This window comes from Bison bison, unplaced genomic scaffold (assembly GCF_000754665.1).
Source record: "Bison bison bison isolate TAMUID 2011002044 unplaced genomic scaffold, Bison_UMD1.0 scf7180017845404, whole genome shotgun sequence".
In the NCBI taxonomy this organism is placed as follows: Eukaryota; Metazoa; Chordata; class Mammalia; order Artiodactyla; family Bovidae; genus Bison; species Bison bison.
The window spans coordinates 9,259-24,302 of NW_011475977.1; the positions used below are offsets into that span (position 1 = coordinate 9,259).

Genomic DNA, 15,044 nt, shown 5'->3' on the forward strand with positions numbered 1-15,044 from the left:
TTCTTTCCTTCTCCAATGCATGAAAGTGAAAAGTGAAAATGAAGTCGCTCAGTCGTGTCCGACCCTCAGCTACCCCATGGACTGCAGCCTTCCAGGCTCCTCTGTCCATAGGATTTTCCAGGCAAAAGTACTGGAGTGGGGTGCCATTGTCTTCTCTGTACCTATCCTAGAGATGATGAATTATACAGGAGGATATACATGGGTTATATGCAAACACTAGGCCATTGTGTAGGAGAGACTTGAATCTCTACAGAGTTTGGTGTCTTGGGGAGAGAAGCAAACCCTGTTGTATACTGAAGGAGGATTGTATTTGTCTCAAATGTGTTCAAGGGTCATTTTGAGCTTCCTGTGAACTTACTTGCCAAACAGGAACAGGAAGAAGAAAATCAGATTACAGATTTACCTGTAAACTGACCAAATAATGCTAGTTTATTAAAAAATTTTAAGATAATGTATTAATTTTTGGAAAAAAAATTGAATACCCTGAACAAGAACACTGGATATTTAGTGTTTGGCAATTTCATAATCAAAGATAAATTGATGAAAATAAGTTGTAGAAACCATCAAAAATAATAGAGGAAACACAAAGGTGAAGGAGAGGTTTCATCCCTGAAAAGGATTGCAAACGTATCTGCAGGGCACACTGGTATTAAATCAACAGAATGTGCTTGCGGCTGCTAGTGGTGTTCACCCGCATGTGTGACTCACCCTGCAGTGTTCGATCTTCGTTCCCTGAGCAGGGATGTAACCTGTGTCCCCTGAATGGGGAGTGTGGTGTATTAACCACAGGACTGCTAGGGATGTCCCCGCATTAATGCATTTGTAAAGGATAAGCAATAGAGAACAGTTTATTTGGCAAGTCAGATCTAACTGTGTGGTATCAAGGATGATCTAGGGGAAAAAAAAAAAAAAGATATGAAAAAACAGTTCAAACCATTCCATCCTAAAGGAAATTAATCTCGAACATTCATTGGATGGACTGATGCTGAAGCTGAAGCTGGACACTTAACTTTGGACACTTAATGCAAAGAGCCGACTCATTGGAAAAGATCCTGATGCTGGGAAAGGTTGAGCACAGGAGGAGAAGGGGACAACAGAGGATGAGAAGGTTAGATAACATCAGTGATTCAATGGACGTGAATTTGAGCAAACTCTCCAAGAGATAGTGGAGGATTGAGGAGCCTGGCATGCTACAGCCATGGGGTCACAAAGAGTTGGACACAACTTAGCAACAGGAAAAACAAGCAGCAACATGAAAAGGTAGTGGTGTTAGTACTTTGCAAAAGCTAAATACATGAAATTCTGAGTGCTGGTTAGTCTGATAATTGTTACCTTTAGTGAACTCACAGGGAAACTGGAGTGGTCAGATCTGATCTTAGGAGGGATGAGGTTTGGGAAAAAAGTGAAGAGTCTGGGGAACTTAGAAGCACTTAGATGTTTTTCCTCGCCATCTCCAGGCAAACCTATGGACACAAAACCTCCCATATTGTATTTCTCTGTGTTTCAAATTCAGTTACCTATAAATGTGGATTGTTTTTTCCCCAAGGCCAGGAAAGAGGAAACATTAAGTATTACATTTAAAGAATTCTGTCTCTAAGATTTTTTAATATAAATTTATTTATTTTAATTGGAGGTTAATTACTTTACAATATTGTATTCGTTTTGCCATACATCAACATGAATCTGCCACAGGTATACACGTGTTCCCCATCCTGAATCCCCTTCCCTTATTGTGAGATTTTGAATTTTGGTTCCATGACTTAATTTATGAACTTCGGCAATTTTTATTAATATTGTGTTTTGTCTTTATCTATGTTTAACATGATATAATATTAATATACTGTTAAATTTGTTGTGACATGAAAAGAGACATTGCACATCAATATGTAATAAATACACAAGGCAGAATTATTATTAAATGCACTCCTGTCAATAGTAGCTTCCATCAATAGTTTATAACAGTCAAGTAATCAAACTTCTCCAAAAAATTTCCTATGTCTCTCTCTTTGACAAACATACAAATATACACCTCCAGGCAAGGATAATATATATGGAATAATTAATGTTAATTGATAAATAATAAAAGAAAATAAAAACTAAGGCACAATCCTCCTCTTGCAGCTCTAGATAGATACATTTGTATACCAACCTCAGAATAAAGGGAAGCATTCCCAGTAAAGATGCAGAATTCAAAACAAACTGCTGTATAAGAGATGGCAATATGCAAAAGAGAAACTGGAAATCCACAAGAGAAATTTCCTTTAAATGCTTGCCTTAGGAAAAAAAAATGAAGCAATTAAGAAGTTTTCCCTAGAAATTTCCCTAGAAATCTCTGAGGAAGAGTCAGCTCTTGGTTTCCCTACTTTTCCTAACAGATTTGAATAATTTTACTTTCCCCAAAATTCAAGTTATTTTGAAAGTGTCCTGGGATCAAATAACATACTTTGTTTGGATTTGCATCACACTCAGCTCTGCAATGATGTCGGTCATCCTGCATAAGCCAAGTCCATGCTCTGGGCTGCTTGGTCTGTGCCACTTGAATTTTCCAGTGAAAGATGAAGTGCGTATTACTCCTTATAACCAAAATTATGGCATATAATATAATGTATGAAAAAATTATCTTCAAAATGCATTTTTCAAAGCATGAAGAATGAATCCTTTCCAACTCCCTCATTTTATAAACAAGTAGACCTAGAAACTGAATCACAGCCACAACAAAGCATTTATTACAGTTAGCACATGCCAGACATTATGGTATTTTAATTCTCATAACTACCTCCTGAGGTAATCATTATTATTATCCATTTTCAGACCAAAAAATTAGTCTTAGAGAAGTTCAGTGACTTGGTCAAGGTCACACTTTCAATGAATCAGGGACAATCCTGATTCCAGAGTTGTACTGTTAATCATCCCATTCTATTGTCCAATAAATATTAGTAAGTATTAATAGAGCAAAGCAAAACTCAAGTCCTGCCCTTGAAGAGTGTCATTGCCTCTGTATTACTGATGTATTTTCAGTGTTCTGCAACAATGTTATGAACTTGGGAAATAAAAATGTGTTCTTTGTACAGCCTAAAAATTATGGATAGTTTTAATGATGCATGCATTTGAGTTGCCTAGGGATTCATGCCCCCCTCTCAAACTTGTTTCCTTTCTTGGCCAGATCAGGATATTGCACTCATACCGCCTCCCCTTCAGTAGCTTCAACAGTAGCCTATTCCAGCTTATGATCTGTGGAGGACATTGCTGCTTGTCCTCCAAACCCGTTCTTCTTCCATTGCAATAAATTTTGATGAGAGGGCCTTGCTCATGGCCCTGCCCCAGGACCTATAACAACACTGGCCACATGGTACATGCACAAGAAATACTTTTCCAGTAAAGTAAATGGGAAATTATCATGTTTTCAATAGGTGAACTATACAGGTAAGAAAGGCACATATCTGAGTAATACCTAGATACATCTCAGAATAAGATTGAAAAGCTCCACGCTTACAGTGAAGCCATATTTTGGAATTGAAGAGTGCTCACTAAGCATTTGTGAATCAGTGCTGTATGTGGATCTTCAGAGAAAAAGTGCTGTCTTGAGAGAATCCTTTTGCTCCGCAGGGTTAGGAGTCTACTCCCCATAGAAGTCTGGGGACTAGCATCTTAAACAGTAACCTACCTCAGAGCGCAGAATTTTTTTTTCAGTTGCAAATTAACTGTTTTTCCCCTCAAATATTTTATTTAGTTTGATTTTTTAAGGCCAGCCTCCATAAGACATGAAATAGCCTCATGGGATTCCTCTGTGTCTTAAGGTACAAACGTGGTTCTCATTGTGAATGACAATCACTCCTTTAACATAGAGAAATCTAGGCAGGGCAACTGCCACAGAGCAAGTCACTGAGTCTTATGATTCTACATCCAGGTCACAAAGATGATGACTTAAGGTGTAGCTATGTGATTCCTGCAAAAACAGCCTTCTCTGTTTCTTTGGGGTTCCCTACATAAAATTAATAATCTCCTCCCCTGAATTTTCTTAGCATTTAGTTCTTGTTGCTTATAGAGTTCTTATTACATTATATCACATGTAAGTGTCTGTTTCGAAACTATGGACAATCTGAGACATGACACAGTGTCTTACTCCTTATTGCATCCTTTATACTCATTTAATACAAAGTGTTTTCCTAGGTCATGTGGGGAGTATCATGTGGAGAATATATAAGGTATATATTCCTATCCTGTTCATTCACATGGGGACACATACCTAGAGACACCCAGAGTATATAATAGATATCCCACATATCCATCTCCACAAATCCCACCCCACATTTCCCCACTCAACTAGCACACACTCCAAAATGCACACGTTCATCCTAGGTGGCAGTGGAACTCAGATTTTGGTTGTGATTCATTTTTTCAGGGGGTTACATCTGTAAGAATTCTTATATATTTTGGATGATGGAATGGACTTCCATTAGAGTATTACATGGGTTTCTACCAGGAAACTTGGAGCCTATTTAGCCTAAGAATACTTTAAATAAAGTCTTATCTTTGTATTTTCAAATAAAATGGCTAATAGAGTTTCAGGAACCTGTGAGAGAAGAGCTGGAGATTATAACTTCAGTGCCCAAGTACCCAGGACTCCTGAGTTTCTTTGCAGTTATTATGGAGAAAGTGACTCATGTCAACACATTTGTACCATGTGTTGTACAATGCAATATGCATTCTCTCAAGAAAAATGTAAATTTGAAAAGAATAAAATGTGATGTGTGTGTATGTGTTTCTGTGTGTTTGTCTGTATTAGAGAAGGAGAGAACAAGGAAGAGAGAGCCAGAGAGAGATAAATACAACTTATATTGGAGAGCTTAAGTATAATGAGTTTGATACATGTAGAAATGAATGTAACCATAAGATCTACTTTACAAAGCTATCTCAAATATTCAGCAAGTGGCAAAATTGCTGTAAGTTCTGCTAAAGTATCCAGACTCATGGAAGTTATGATCCAGAAAGATCTTGAGATCAGATGCTACAGTCTACAAATACACTGGATGAACACACAAAAATAAGTGACTCAAAGTGTAAGTTGCTCAGTCATGTCCAACTCTTTGCAACCCCATGGACTATACAGTCCATGGAATTCACCAGGCAATAATACTGGAGTGGGTAGCCTTTCCCTTCACCAGGGGATCTTCCAATCCAGGGATTGAACCCACGTCTCCCTCATTGCGGGCTGATTCTTTACCAGCTGAGCCTCAACGGAAGTCCAAGAATACTGGAGTTGGTAGCCTATCCCTTCTCCAATGGATCATCCTGACCCATGAATTGAACCAGGGTCTCCTGCCTTGCAGGCAGATTCTTTACCAACTGAGCTATCAGGGACGTGGCTCAATGTTACCCAAAACTTAACTTGAAATTTGCAAAATCAGTAACATTATTTAACATTGACTTTACATCATCATTTTTCATGTAACACTAAACCAACTCTCAAAAGAAAGTAGAGAAAGTGGTACATTTTTGAAAAGAAAAAAAAAAGAGGTAACAAAGGTTATCCAAATCCATTTGCTAATATAGAATTAAAAGGCTTTAATATATATTTTAAAATGTATTCATAATCAGCAACTAATTTGATATATTGAGAGTTTGCAACAAATGATAAACACATGGTCTTACTGCCAAAAGAAATTACTTTTAACTCACTTAGACCTGTGATGGATTCATTTTGATATTTGGCAAAACTAATACAATTATGTAAAGTTTAAAAATAAAATAAAATTTTAAAAAAAGTAATATTAACTGTGTAAGATCTTAAAATGTTTAAGGGGTTTAAGTTTTCCAACTCTAGACACAGTAATAGTAATATAATTTAATCAAAATTAGCAACGATAGTATGCAAAGAACTTTAAAATCAGATCAGATCAGTCGCTCAGTCATGTCCAACTCTTTGCGACCCCATGAATTGCAGCACGCCAGGCCTCCCTGTCCATCACCAACTCCCGGAGTTCACTAAGACTCATGTCCATCGAGTCAGTGATGCCATCCAGCCATCTCATCCTCTGTCGTCCCCTTCTCCTCCTGCCCCCAATCCCTCCCAGCATCAGAGTCTTTTCCAATGAGTCAACTCTTCGCATGAGGTGGCCAAAGTACTGGAGTTTCAGCTTTAGCATCATTCCTTCCAAAGAAATCCCAGGGCTGATCTCCTTCAGAATGGACTGGTTGGATCTCCTTGCAGTCCAAGGGACTCTCAAGAGTCTTCTCCAACAACACAGTTCAAAAGCATCAATTCTTTGGCACTCAGCCTTCTTCACAGTCCAACTCTCACATCCATACATGACCACAGGAAAAACCATAGCCTTGACTCGATGAACCTTTGTTGGCAAAGTAGTATTTCTGCTTTTCAATATGCTATCTAGGTTGGTCATAACTTTCCTTCCAAGGAGTAAGAGTCTTTTAATTTCATGGCTGCAATCACCATCTGCAGTGATTTTGGAGCCCAGAAAAATAAAGTCTGACACTGTTTCCACTGTTTCCCCATCTATTTCCCATGAAGTGATGGGACTGGATGCCATGATCTTCGTTTTCTGAATGTTGAGCTTTAAGCCAACTTATTCACTCTCCACTTTCACTTTCATCAAGAGGCTTTTGAGTTCCTCTTCACTTTCTGCCATAAGGGTGGTGTCATCTGCATATCTGAGGTTATTGATATTTCTCCCGGCAATCTTGATTCCAGCTTGTGTTTCTTCCAGTCCAGCGTTTCTCATGATGTACTCTGCATAGAAGTTAAATAAACAGGGTGACAATATAGAGCCTGGACATACTCCTTTTCCTATTTGGAACCAGTCTGTTGTTCCATGTCCAGTTCTAACTGTTGCTTCCTGACCTGCATACAAATTTCTCAAGAGGCAGATCAGGTGGTCTGGTATTCCCATCTCTTGAAGAATTTTCCACAGTTTATTGGGATCCACACAGTCAAAGGCTTTGGTAGAGTCAATAAAGCAGAAATAGACGTTTTTCTGGAACTCTCTTGCTTTTTCCATGATCCAGCGGATGTTGGCAATTTGATCTCTGGTTCCTCTGTCTTTTCTAAAACCAGCTTGAACATCAGGAAGTTCACAGTTCATGAATTGTTGAAGCCTGGCTTGGAGAATTTTGAGCATTACTTTACTAGCGTGTGAGATGAGTGCAATTGTGTGGTAGTTTGAGCATTCTTTGGCATTTCCTTTCTTAGGGATTGGAATGAAAACTGATCTTTTCCAAATTTCCTGGCATATTGAGTGCAGCATTTTTACAGCATCATCTTTCAGGATTTGGAATAGCTCAACTGGAATTCTATCACCTCCACTAACTTTGTTCATAGTGATGCTTTCTAAGGCCCACTTGAGTTCACATTCCAGGATGTCTGGCTCTAGGTCAGTGATCACACCATCGTGATTATCTGGGTTGTGAAGATCTTTTTTGTACAGTTTTTCTGTGTATTCTTGCCATCTCTTCTTAATACCTTCTGCTTCTGTTAGGTCCATACCATTTCTGTCCTTTACTGAGCTCATCTTTGCATGAAATGTTCCACACTCATGATATACCTATATCTATGTGGAAATGAATTCATATGCATTTCTGCTTTTCCAGAGGTAAATAAAAATATCCACTTGTACAAAGAAGGTTTATTTTCATAGTGCATCAGTATAATTTTATACTGATATCTTTGCAGCTAATTTTGTGATTAAGTATATAAATTAAATGCACAAATGACATTTCAGTAGGTTTGAATTATGTATTTATTTATATTAGAGGACATAGAAACTTTAGAGAAAACCAAATTTTAAAGTTGTTGCCTCATACTTGTATGATAAAATTTCTCTTGAATTATGAGACAAACTAAATTATGTTAATATTATATGTATGGACACACACACACACATATATATATATCTCATGTCATTGTTAATAGCAAATAGACAACAAATTTTTTATTTCTTTCAATGCAAATATTATTTTAAAATATTTTAAATTTTCAAATAATTATTTGGTCAAAAATAGGCAAAATAATCCACAGGAGTATTGATTTAATTTTTTAAGTGGAATCTGGAGAACTGTGCTTTCAGTATGAGAAATTCACTAATTCCGCCCACTTTTCAGTGAGAATGAAGACGCTAGCTGGTGTCCATGAGATGTGTGCAGCCTGGTCCCTGTTGGCCTTAGAGTTAGAATATAGAGGTTCTAAGAATCAGTAAAGAGAAACACTTACTCTACTCTGTGTTGTGAACACCAAAAAACTGAAAAAAGATGAAATACAATAGGGTTCCTGTTTTCAAAGCAGAAGTCTCTGAATAGATCCATGTCTCACACTGAAAGTAGCATTAAATATCACGCAAGCTCAAAACCATTAGCAAGGCCACAATTTTTATACACTCAGCCTAGAAAACTAAACAAAATGTTATTTTTCTACACCAAATTAGCCTCTTAATAGGTGCATTGATAAGCCTTTCCTAAACTCACCCACTGCATTTTTGAATAAAAAAAAATAAAGCAAAATCATCTCATTCTAGCTGAGTGTGAATCACTTCAATGACTAGACCTGTGAACTTAGGCTCAAATAACATATTCTATTAATTTATTTACTAAATTTAAGTCATTTGATTACTTATGTAAGCATGAATCGGTCAATCTACTTCTTTCTCTGAATTTTAGTCTTCCTCTTGATTTTCTTTCTATGCACAATGTCTTCAGCTATGTACTGAGCAATGATCTGTTGACACATATGAATGAATAGTAGAGGACAGATATAATACAACTTTATTTTGACTTGTTAAAATTCTTCCAATCACTTTGTTCATGGCCTCTTTCACATCTCTGTTCCTCAGACTGTAGATCATGGGGTTCAACATGGGGATCACCGTGGTGTAAAACACAGCCACCATCTTCCCCTGCTCCACAGACTCCTCTTTGGGACGTCTGAGATACATGAAAATAAGGGTTCCGTAGAATATGACAACAGCTGTCAAATGGGACCCACAGGTGGAAAAGGCCTTGCGCCTCCCTTCCGCTGAGTTCATCCGTAGAATGGCAATGAGGATGAACAGGTAAGATAGGATAACTACAATTAGAGAATATGTGAAATCAATGCCAGCTAGTGTGATCATCGTGTATTCTTTGAAACTGGAGCCTATTATACAGAGTGAAGTAAGCCAGAAGGAAAAACATAAATACAGTATACTAACGCATATATATGGAATTTAGAAAGATGGTAACAATAACCCGGTGTACGAGACAGCAAAAGAGACACTGACGTATAGAACAGTCTTATGGACTCTGTGGGAGAGGGAGAGGGTGGGAAGATTTGGGAGAATGGCATTGAAACATGTAAAATATCATGTAAGAAACAAGTTGCCAGTCCAGGTTCGATGCACGATACTGGATGCTTGGAGCTAGTGCACTGGGACGACCCAGAGGGATGGTATGGGGAGGGAGGAGGGAGGAGGGTTCAGGATGGGGAACACATGTATACCTGTGGCGGATTCATTTTGATATTTGGCAAAACTAATACAATTATGTAAAGTTTAAAAATAAAATAAAATTAGAAAAAAAAATAATAAAATGAATAAAGTGAATAGGCATTAAAAAAAAAAAAGGTTCCAGCACAGGCCATTTTGATGAGAGGTGGGTCTGCACAGTAGAAGTGGTTGATCTCAATTTTCCCACAGAAGTACAAGCCATAGGTCCATAATGTTGATACCAGACTAATCAGAAAACCATACACATAAAGGAAAGAAATCAGTCAGATACAGACAACCCTTGACATTTTGCTGCCGTAGAGCAAAGGGTCCCCAATGGCCATGTATCTATCAAAGGCCATCACAGCAAGAATAAAAACTTCTACATGGACGAGAGCAATAAAAAGAAACACTGTACCAAACAGCCAGCGTATGAAATCGTTTTTGTCTCTGATAACAGGTTTTCCAGCATTTTAGGAGTGACATTGGAGGAAAACCACATATCAACAAATGACAAATGACTCAAAAAAAAGTACATGGGGCTGCTGAGTTGTGGACTGACCTTAATTAACAGGATCATGCCGATATTACCCACCACGGTGATCACATAGACCAGCAGGAAAATGACGAACGAGAGAACTTGCCATTCCCGACTGGTTAGTCCCAAAAGAATAAACTCTGTCACATCCGTGAAGTTGAGCATTTTCTCTTCTCTAAGTCAATATTTGATACAAACTTCTATGATAAGTTTTAGTAAATAAATTTAAAATCAGATGTTGATTATTATCAATTTACATTTTATTCATGCTCTCTTTTATTTTAATTAAATAACTATGACTTCATTTTGACAGTCTTTTTTAGCAATTTTTTTCTGAGCACCTGCTGTTTAACAAGCTCCCTGAAGGTGTCTACATTGACAAATATAATACACTGACCCACTTACATAAGAGTTGTACAAAATGTGATTGAAACATGCTATTCCTAAAAATTGTAATTGTCCAAATGTCCAAGTGTGTATGTGTGTGTGTATTCAGTTGTGTCCGACTCTTTAGGACTCCAGGGACTATAGCCCACCAGAGTCTTTCCAGGCAAAAATACTGGAGTAGATTGCCATTTCCTCCTCCAGGGGATCTTCCCAACCCAGGGCTGAACCGGAGTCTCCTGCATTGGCAGGTGGATTCTTTACCACTTAGCCACCAGGGAAGCTCAAGACTATTTCTTAAATATCCCTTGCTTTCAACTGGCATTTTGGTAATTATTCATTTTAAGATATTTATGGAGGGTAAGATTTCTGTTTTTAATGTCACTCAAAAATAATACTTTTTCTAAAAAATAAAAAAAAAATAATAATACTTTTTCTCCATTTTAATATAAGCATGTTCTCCAGGATTATGGGCTTCCCTGGTGGCTCAGACAGTATAGTGTCTTCCTGCAATGTGGGAGACCTGGGTTCAATCCCTGGGTCAGGAAGATCCCCTGGAGAAGGAAATGGCAACACACTCCAGTATTCTTGCCTAGAGAAACCCATGGACAGAGGAGCCTGGTGGGCTGCTGTCCATAGGGTCGCATAGAGTTGGACACAACTGAAATGACTTAGCATGCATGCATGCATCCAGTACTCTTTCCTGGAAAATTCCATGGATGGAGGAGCCTGGTGGGCTACAGTCCATGGGGTCGCAAAGAGTCAGACAAGACTGAGCGACTTCACTTTCACTTCCAGGATTATAGAGAAAAACCGTTTAATCCAATAAACTGTCAGCCCTAAATATCAGATAAAATTTGTTTTTAATCTAACCTCATACTTGGACTCATTTAAAAAGGGACAAACTGTTCCCAGTAATCTTTGAAATAAAGGGTTAAATCACTTACACACTTTCATATATTGTGTGTATTCCCTGGATAAGGACTCTGACAAACCTAGCATGTAATTATAATCTACTAGATACCCTCCACTGTTATGTTCTGCAGATTCAAAGATAAGACCAGATCAGTGTCACTAGTGAGAAGTGGTAGTAATGTAATTAAACCTTGTAAAATCATGATGTATTCCTACAGTGTTATAATATGGGGATAAAGCAGGGAATGATTGACTCTTCCATGGAGATCCAGTGGTCTAAGAAAGCTTCTTGGATAGTTACAAATTTATTTTCAAATACAGATTGTATCATATGAACCTCTCCAGGACAGTACTTCACAAAATATTTTCATGAGAAAATACTAGTGCCTTGCATTCTGTTAATAAGTATTATGGAGGAAAATCCACAAGCGTTTATTCATCAAATAATGAGAAATCTTTGTGTCTTATCCTAATTCTTATAATTATGCAACTTACCTCATAAAATATGCAAAACTGTTTGGGAAAGAATTCTAATACACTTAGTCTAGCTAGCATTTACTTAGCTTTAAATGAGAGAAAGGAGAAAGAGATAGAGGTGACTTTAAGTATATGAAAGGATGTGCATAGGTTTTATGCAATCATGACACCATTGTATACAAGGGACTTGAGTTTCTGCAGATTTGGGGATCCTGGGGGGATAGGGTGGAGGGTGATGCTCTAGAAGCAATCCTTCTGAGATACGAAGGAGAGCCATATTTGTCCTAAATGTGCCACAATATCATTTTGAGCTGCTTGTGAACCTGCTCAGTCCAAGGGAACCAGAACAAGAAAAATGGAACACAGAACTGTTTGTAAACCACCCAAACAATGCAACTTACTAAAAAGTTTTAAAAATAGTATGTTAGCTTTTGAATAAGATCAATGCCCTCAACCAAAAAAAAAAAAAGGATTTTTAAAGATTGAGATATTAATGAAAGATATGTTTTAGACACCATCATAAATGATAGAGAAAATACAAAGATGAAGGAGAGATTCTGAATGTGGAAAGAGATTACAAATATGTTAATAGAGCATGTTGATATTGTGTTAACAAAATGTGCCAGGATTTTCCACTTACTTTTAAAACAGCAGAAGAGGAATTTTTATTTGGAATGTCAGATCTCACTGCATCTGACTGTACCAAGGATGATCCAGAAAGATGATATAAAAGATCAGTGTTGTTAGTACCTCACAAAGGCAAAATAGATGAAAACCTGTGTGGTGGTTAGACAGGTAATTGAGAGCTCTGAGGAACTCACAGGGAAAATGCAACAGTCAGGTCTGATCTTAGGAATTATGGAGACTGGAAAAAAGAGAAGGATTTGGAGACAGACGGTTTTGCTCACCACCTTCTTCAGGCAAAAATATATACAAAAACTACCCATATTGTATCACCCTGGCTTTCAAATTAAGTTACCAGTAATTGTAGATTATTTTCCCCCAGGACCAGAAAAGAGGAAACATTAAGTATTCCAGTTAGAGAATTCTGTTTCTGTTGTAAAGTGGTTTTGAATTCTGGCCCCATGACTTATTTTGTGAACTTAGGCAGGCTTTGCTCTTAGTTTGTTTTGTGTTTCATTTTTCTGTGTCTTAAGATGATGTAACAAGTATTAATTAACAGTATTAACTTCATTGTTTGAGAGTATGAAAAGACATATTCAGATCTCTTGCAACCCCATGGATGGTAGCCCACCAGATTCCTCTGTCCATGGGATTCTCCAGGCAAGAATACTGGAGTGAGTTGCCATTTCCTCCTCCAATAATAAATAAGAAGGTGCAATTATTACTGAATGCACTTGTGGAAACTGTAGCTTCATTAATAGCTTTTAATAATCAAATATTCAAATCTAAATATAAAATTTCTGTCTCTGACAAATAGACATCTCCATACATGGATAATATAAATGGAATAATTAATGAAGAATATAATAAAATAAAATATATAATGAAAGCTTCATCTTCCAGCTCCAGATAGATGTGTTTGTATACCAACCTCTAAATAGAGCAAAGTATTCCCAGGAAGGATGCAGAATGGGAAAGTGAATGTTGTGTAAGAGATGAGATGATGCCAGGTAGAAAAGAAACTGGAAATCCACAAGAGAAGTTTGCCTTAAATTATTGCTTTATTAAAAAAAAAATTAAGAATCTTCTAGAAATAACCCTGGGGAAAGTATATCTCTAGAGGAAAAGTTGATCACTGAGTTTTTGTTTTGTAACAGATTAGCAAAAAATCCACCTCTCCCATTCAAGTTATTTTGAAAGTATTCTGGGATCAAATAACGTTCTTTGCTTTGGGTTTGCATCACACTAAACTTGGTGATGACGTTCCTCAACATTCATAAGCCCAGCTTGTGTTCTGTGCTTCATGGCTCACAGGACCTTGGCCTCTAGTCCCTTATCATGCCTATGGTCTCATACTCCATTAGTTTTCTCACTGCCCTGGGTTGCAGCCACACTGGCTTCCATTTGTTCTTAAAACTTTCCTTGAACGCTTGCATCTGCCTTTTCCTTAGTTACTCCATCTTCTAAAACACTGCTCCGTAAGGACCTCCATGGCTCATCTCTAAACCACCTTCATGAGATTTTTGTTCAATTATCCTCTTCTCAGTGAAATCAACCTTCATTCTCATATCTGAGCCAGAGATCCCCCTTTGCTCCTTTATCTTACAAGATGATTTTTTCCAGATTTTTCTATAACATCACTAATATACTCCAAGATTTATTTATGTATTTTCCTGATGGTTTATGCTTGTTTCACACAAATGGAATATAAGTCTCATGAGATCAAGGATTTCTTTTTCTGTTTTGTTCACTGATAACAAATAACTAAAACAGAGCCTCAAACATAACAGGCACTCAGCTAATATTCGTTGGACAAATAAGTGAATTAATTAATTCAACTGAAGGTTAAAATGCTTAGAAGTAGGCCAAAATAATTATAAATAAGTTTATGTACTTATTATTGGCATTTTAATATGATTAGGGTTAGAGAGACTATTAATTTACTAATGGTAATGTCCTATGAGAATTAGTGTTGGTATCTTGCTTCAGACTGCATGCAAAAACTAAATTGCAAACTATATAAATTAAATATTTAAATATGTGTGTAATGCAATAACTTTTATGTGAATGATTATATAGTTTCTCATAGTACTTAAAATTGCACTAGTTGCATAATTACCTCTGAAATCATATGGCTTTCAAATTGATTAAGTTTTATAATCTAGGGCAAGAATACAGCTAGGTAGAGAAATTAGTTCTGCTGTTGGTAAATTAGGCAGTTTAGAGTTACACACATAAATAGAAGGAGAAAAATAGCATACAAGATTATGTTATTAATGTTGATTATTTTATGTGACAACTAATTTAACCCTGAGGTAAATTCTTAAACAAAATTCCTGGAAAGTATTGATCAAGTTGAATACTCTGGAACATACACATGCACACACATGTGCAAACACACATATAACCTATCTATATATGTGTAACATATATAACATTTATACTTACATATATAATGTTGACGGATAATTTTGTTTCATTTGTGGAAATCATTGTGAGGAAAACTTTATTTTTAAAATTTTCTTATAAAATATTGATCAATAAAAGAAAATGAACAGAATTTGAATATTGACAAGAAAGTTTAAGATTCATTCACAATCAAGCAGCTATCTGTGCCTCAAATTTTTCTCATCTTT

At 36.8% G+C, this 15,044-nt stretch overlaps 1 pseudogene; it reads right to left on the reverse strand.

The window, feature by feature from the left end:
* Window positions 1–8,702: 8,702 nt before the first annotated feature.
* On the reverse strand, window positions 8,703–10,173 carry LOC104984498 (annotated as a pseudogene).
* Window positions 10,174–15,044: the final 4,871 nt, after the last annotated feature.